Genomic DNA, 5,931 nt, shown 5'->3' with positions numbered 1-5,931 from the left:
AGTATAGAAGAACATATAGAGAGACAGTGCTGCATTTTTTTTGTGGAACTTGGGAGCTCGGTCCCGCATGGTGTATAAAACCTACCATGATCATACTAGTTAATGTTACGTCGGTTCGGTGACATGGAACCGGTTCAGGTCATGTTTAGGAGCTTTACGCACTACAGAATTTTAATAACTACAATCACTCTGGTAATCCCTCGTTTAAAGTGCCGATCGAGGACAATGTACGAGAATTCACATTAGGATTACGTTAACTCGCGCGTTCTTTCTCTGAGCGTACGCTAGTGGACGGACTGCTTTGATTATGTTACATCGTCCGCTCAACCTGCGCATAAAATGGCATCTAGAGTACCCCTAGCCGCCCTTAGAGACAGCGATGATGTACCATGTAGTACAGTATTAATACGTCACTTTACGCACGAATCGAAGCTCTCAAGACACTCAAAGGACCAGTATCGGAAGTGGACGGAGGCTGTCGCCGCCTCGTCCCCGTCCTGTCCCTCACCATGTTCCTCTGATATCCGAATTTTCGGAAGTCGTCACTTACAATAACAGCCGTTATCCCAGCGAACGCCCCACCAATCACAATGCATAAAATAAAAGAGTGGTGCAGCACCAATAGGGAAGAATAGAATAAAAAAGGCAGCCAACAGCAAGAGCCTTTTGCCCCGAGGCCATGAAGCAAGATAGGATCGCAAGCTGCGGCCCGCATCACAAGAGAGGCGACGCCTGGACTGTTTTGCCGTACGAGGGAGGCGATGCTTGGATAGTGTACGCTGTGCTGTCGTGTGAGGGAGGTGATGACCGGTAGATGGTATTGAAAGGAGGATTCTGGGTTTGAGTGAGCGTTGTGCTGAACATGGTGGTGCGTGTATGGGGCATGCGCAGAATGACGCGTGCATGCTAGGTGGAGTGTAGTGTATTGTTATGATAAGCTATTGTCCGAGTGTGGTGATACCTGTACAAGGATAAGAATAAGCGCTAGAGCGTGTGAAGAAGCTACATGAGGAAGAAACTCCGGAGGGGACGACACGGTAAGCCTACGGCAAGATTAAAACGAAGGAAAGCGGGATGAATGAGCAGATGACTCGCTAGTGAAAAGGTAATGCATGCGTAAAAACCTAGTGAAGAAATATCTAATACGAAACACTCACTTGTGACTGCGGTGTATTTAGTCTTATGTAGTTTACAGTCTCCAATTGAAGCTCTCACTCAGTGCGTTGAGGGTATGTTGTGACTGTTTGCGCTGAGCCTCCAGAATGCAGACTGCTTCATCTTCATTAACTTTCTATTCCTGTGCGATCAGATTAACTCGATCAATAATTCTTTTGCGCCTGAAGTAGAATCGCTTTTCGGCTGGATTATTTCGCCAATTGGATCCGTGTAGCTTCTCCAATTCGCGTACAGCAGGACCACCATTAATTCCCGTCGTCCACTCCTGTCATACTTGATGAACCGTTTTGAGAGATCTCGTGAGCTTGTATGTCGTGGGTAGCTGCGAAGTCTGAGCTGGAGCCGAGGTTGCAGCAGTTGGTGTGTTCAAGTCGAAGGTCAAACGTACGGTGGCGGCACCAGAGGTAAACTGTGAAATCGTATTCTTAATGTGATTAGCGACTTCGCTGAGTTTGTTATCAATGTGTGCCAGTGTTTGTTCTTGCTGCTGTCTTAGATGCTGCATTACATCTGGCAAATGATCCGCTTGCGGTTATTTCTCCGTGAGCATTTTGGGTTTCAGCTCAGCTGCGAATGTGTTAAACTCGCTGCACTAAATGGAGGGTGAGCCCATAGTTTATGCGTCGGGGTGAAGGTCACGCAGCAGAACCGCATCCTGTAGGACAGCTATACGAAGGTACAGTAGTAGCTCCAAGAAGCCCCCGGTTGCTACGTTGGGTGCCGACGGTTGTTTGTATGACGCATATAGTCATCGACAAAGGGAAATACGCCACGCTGAAGCTGCTCAGGAGGAAGAAGAGCTGTTCGCTCTAAGAAAAACGACCGTTTGTCAGGGGGGAAATCCTGCTAGAGACCGCATCGCTTCTCGTGGCAAAGCGCTCAGGTAACAGCCCTCCATTGCGGATGCATTCCACCTTCCTAACCGACGAATTTGTGAATCTGTAGCACCTGCTAATTCGGCCATCCTTGCTCCTGAACCCCGTGCCGCATGTGTCTTAGCCTTCGTATGCATGCCTAATGCTGTGAGCGCCTTTATAGTGGCGTCGTAATGCGATCTGTATGTTATTGATTTTGCTGGATTCTTGTTTGACTTTAGAAGTTTGTTGTCGTACGAGTCTTCAGGGGCCAGAAAGTTAGGTAGCACTTCCATTTGCACACACCAGCGATAAAACAGATACAGAGTGAGTGCCCCAACTGGGCAAACTTCAACATTGATGTGCCTAATACACGAACCAAACTCACGACGGCCGAACTGATTTATTTCCCCCTGCTCCATTATCATGACTAGTGCCCGGCAATCTGTAAATCCTTCGTGTTCCAGAATCACACTAAAAAGGTCAGGTAACTCCAAATTACGGGCAGACTCGCCTCTTAAGAGACATGCGTGGCAACAGGGAAATGACTCATCCGATTCCGTAGATCAGCACCTGTGTTCAGGCCCATGTAATAACGAGAAATCGCAACCAGATCGGCTGTGGTGCAGTACTTATCCAGGAGAGATCCGACGCCTCGGTCAGCATATTCGCGTTTTTTTCGCGTTTTTCTTGCTTCAGCGTTGAAAGTAGTGCTTTAATCCAGCTGTTGCGTGGATGAGGGAGTGAATTCACACCTCTAGTCTGCTGATCGCTGTACAAATCTGACATAGCGCTCACGTACATATCTACAGTAGCAACTCCAATCTTTCGCTGTGAATTTTTGACACGAACTTCGCGATATACCACTTCTTCACGTAGAAATAGATGTAGCTTCGATGCCGTAACTTGGTAGCGTGTAGTTTCATGAAATTTCTTGCGGTCACACCATGCCTTGAACTCGCGCTGTTTTGGCTCGTACGCTCGAGCTGTATTTGCAGGGCGGGATTCACGACACCGGTCCAGCGTTGCGTGGGCACTCTCTTCGAGCTCCACCTGGAGAGATGGCACCTCTACAGCTTGATCCAGAAATGGAACTATTGCCTCTGTAACAGAAATACATCTACCTTCAAAACTGTAGTAGATACTTTCAATGGCATTTGGAAGGTTTTCACTATTCACGCTGAAACGTTCTCACTGCGGGACGCCGTCCTCCATACTTCGAGCATGTGAGGAAGAGGACACCTAGCCCTAAGAAGATAATCATTCATTACCGTACTGTACATCATCGCTGTCTCTAAGGGCGGCTAGGGGTACTCTAGATGCCATTTTATGCACAGGTTGAGCGGACGATGTAACATAATCAAAGCAGTCCGTCCACTAGCGTACGCTCAGAGAAAGAACGCGCGAGTTAACGTAATCCTAATGTGAATTCTCGTACATTGTCCCCGATCGGCACTTTAAACGAGGGATTACCAGAGTGATTGTAGTTATTAAAATTCAGTAGTGCGTAAAGTTCCTAAACATGACCTGAACCGGTTCCATGTCACCAAGCCGACGTAACATTAACTATTATGATCATGGTAGGTTTTATATACCATGCGGGACCGAGTTCCTAAGTTCCACAAAAAAACGCAGCACTGTCTCTCTTTATGTTCTTTCTATACTACCCCCTACCCCCCTCTGTATAATTTTCATATAGCGACGCCCGACTAAATTTATTTTAATTGTGATAAATATGTCGATCAATATATAGAGACTATAAAATTGGAAATCCAGTTTGAGAAATAAAATGATTGTCCGGGTCTACAGAATCATCCATATTGAGAGTGACATGTGCTATATTGGCTCTACTATCAACAAATTTTCATGGCGTTGGCAAGGACAAAAAAAAAACTTTCGAAGCTGGGTCGAAGGCAAGCATACACAGATGTCAATCTTTCCATACTTCAAAACTCACGGCATCGAAAATTCAAGATCACTCTCGTAAAGGAGTATGAGGCTGTAGACAAACAGCATCTTCAAGCATATGAACAACTTTGAATGGCAAGTTTAGAAACAGCAGTAAATAAAAACAATGCGTTTGCGATAGATCAGCTGCGAAAAAAAGAGTCTCGAAAAGATAATAAAGAGAAATGTGAGGCCTAGAAAAAAGAATACTATAGGGCAAAATAAGCAACGATGGGATGCAATAACTAAAGCCCGACAAGCAGCTCGATCCAATTGTGAATGTGGTGGCATATATTCTGCTGCAAATCACCATGTTCACGTTCGATCGAAGAAGCACAAGCGGTGGCTTGAAGAACAGAGTGCTTAGACTATGATATTTTGTTTTACTTTCTCCAGGTACATATAAACAGTCATGAATCACTCGCGTCAATCTTATCATAAAGATACCAGAAGTAATCGTCAGAAACGACGTGATGCCAATCACCAGCAAATGATACGAAATTTTGTTAATGCACGATGCGTGAAGGAGGAGCAACAACAACGAATTGAGGATCCAATTGCATATATTTTCAATGCTTAAGATAGATTTTTTGTGACCCTGGCAATTTGTTTTAGAGATATAGATAATAACAATGTGTTGATAACCATGGAGGCCGATACGCGCTAAGCGTCACTCATAGAAGCGATACATGAACAACATGAAGATAATTACATCGTTTCTACATTATCTTAAATATATTTCAGATAAATATACCTAGAAAGTGGACATTCAATACGTTGATACAGCTGATGAGGAGCCGGTCGTTATTGATGATAATGATGACAAAGTTTACACTCCAACAATCGCACCAATCAACGTGAAGCCATTTACATTCGACACTGATAAGGTGAAGTCTGATGCGAACATTCGAGAGAAGACCTTGAGTTTGGTGATGGCGAATATGAACCAGTCTTCGAAGTGAGGTATTATTTTTACAAGACCTGCAGGCGCTTCAATTCACTTTTGAAGTTTCCAATCTATTAATCTTATCGGTGCTATCGCTCATAGCTGTAATCGCTCTGTCACGATACACGATATAAGTTCCGCGTTTCATAGCGCAAGGGCAAAAAAATACGATGCGTTGCTCAGCGATGGCAGAGTCGTGTCGTTTGGAGCAATCAAGTCTAATGGTGAGCCCTATCAGCAATATCAAGATCGCACAAATTTAAAAGCATACCGTGACTATGATCACAAAGATACAAAGCGAAGAGAGCGATACTATAAGCGACATGGTCCGATTGACGATCAACATCCTTACACTCCCGATTGGTTCTCGAAAAACTATTTATGGTAGCGATCATGCAGCAATATCTGTATATACAGACTACATATTCTAGAATATACAATCTAGCCATACAAGACTATATTGACAATTATAGATATGAAGTATACAGCCGCTTGATCGCTTGATCGCTGGATTTAAGGGTTTTGACTTTGTCGGAGAGCCCACGCGCATTGAAAAGATGATTGAATCTCAACAAGAGCGAATTCAAAAATCTCAAAATCAACTCAATCTCATCAATCGCGAGTTTCTGCCTGGTGATATTGAGAGCCTAACTCTTGCATAGTTTATATTACAGATGTCATTATCCGAGCTGCTTGAATAGTTTGTAGAACTCGTCTTCTTTTCCATGCTGCAAATAGTAGAGCCATAAGATACAGAAGTCATCACAGTGCCCGAAGCGGGGGTCTTGGATATCAATTTCCATTTCTTATCACGGAAGAGCGTTTCAGCTGGAGCTGGTTCGACGAAGTGCTCGAAAGCAGAGATATCACTTGCGGTGGACATTGTATAGTACGAGATTGCTTTATATTGGGCAAGATATAGATCTTCAGCAAAAACATAATATGAGCGAGAAGAAAATTATTAAATTATCTCGACACAGATGATCAACTAATGAAACTCGCTACTTC

This window comes from Phytophthora infestans, genomic scaffold, assembly GCF_000142945.1.
Source record: "Phytophthora infestans T30-4 supercont1.30 genomic scaffold, whole genome shotgun sequence".
Lineage (NCBI taxonomy): Eukaryota > Oomycota > Peronosporomycetes > Peronosporales > Peronosporaceae > Phytophthora > Phytophthora infestans.
The sequence above is the reverse complement of the archived record's forward strand: the minus strand, read 5'-3'. Positions refer to the sequence as shown.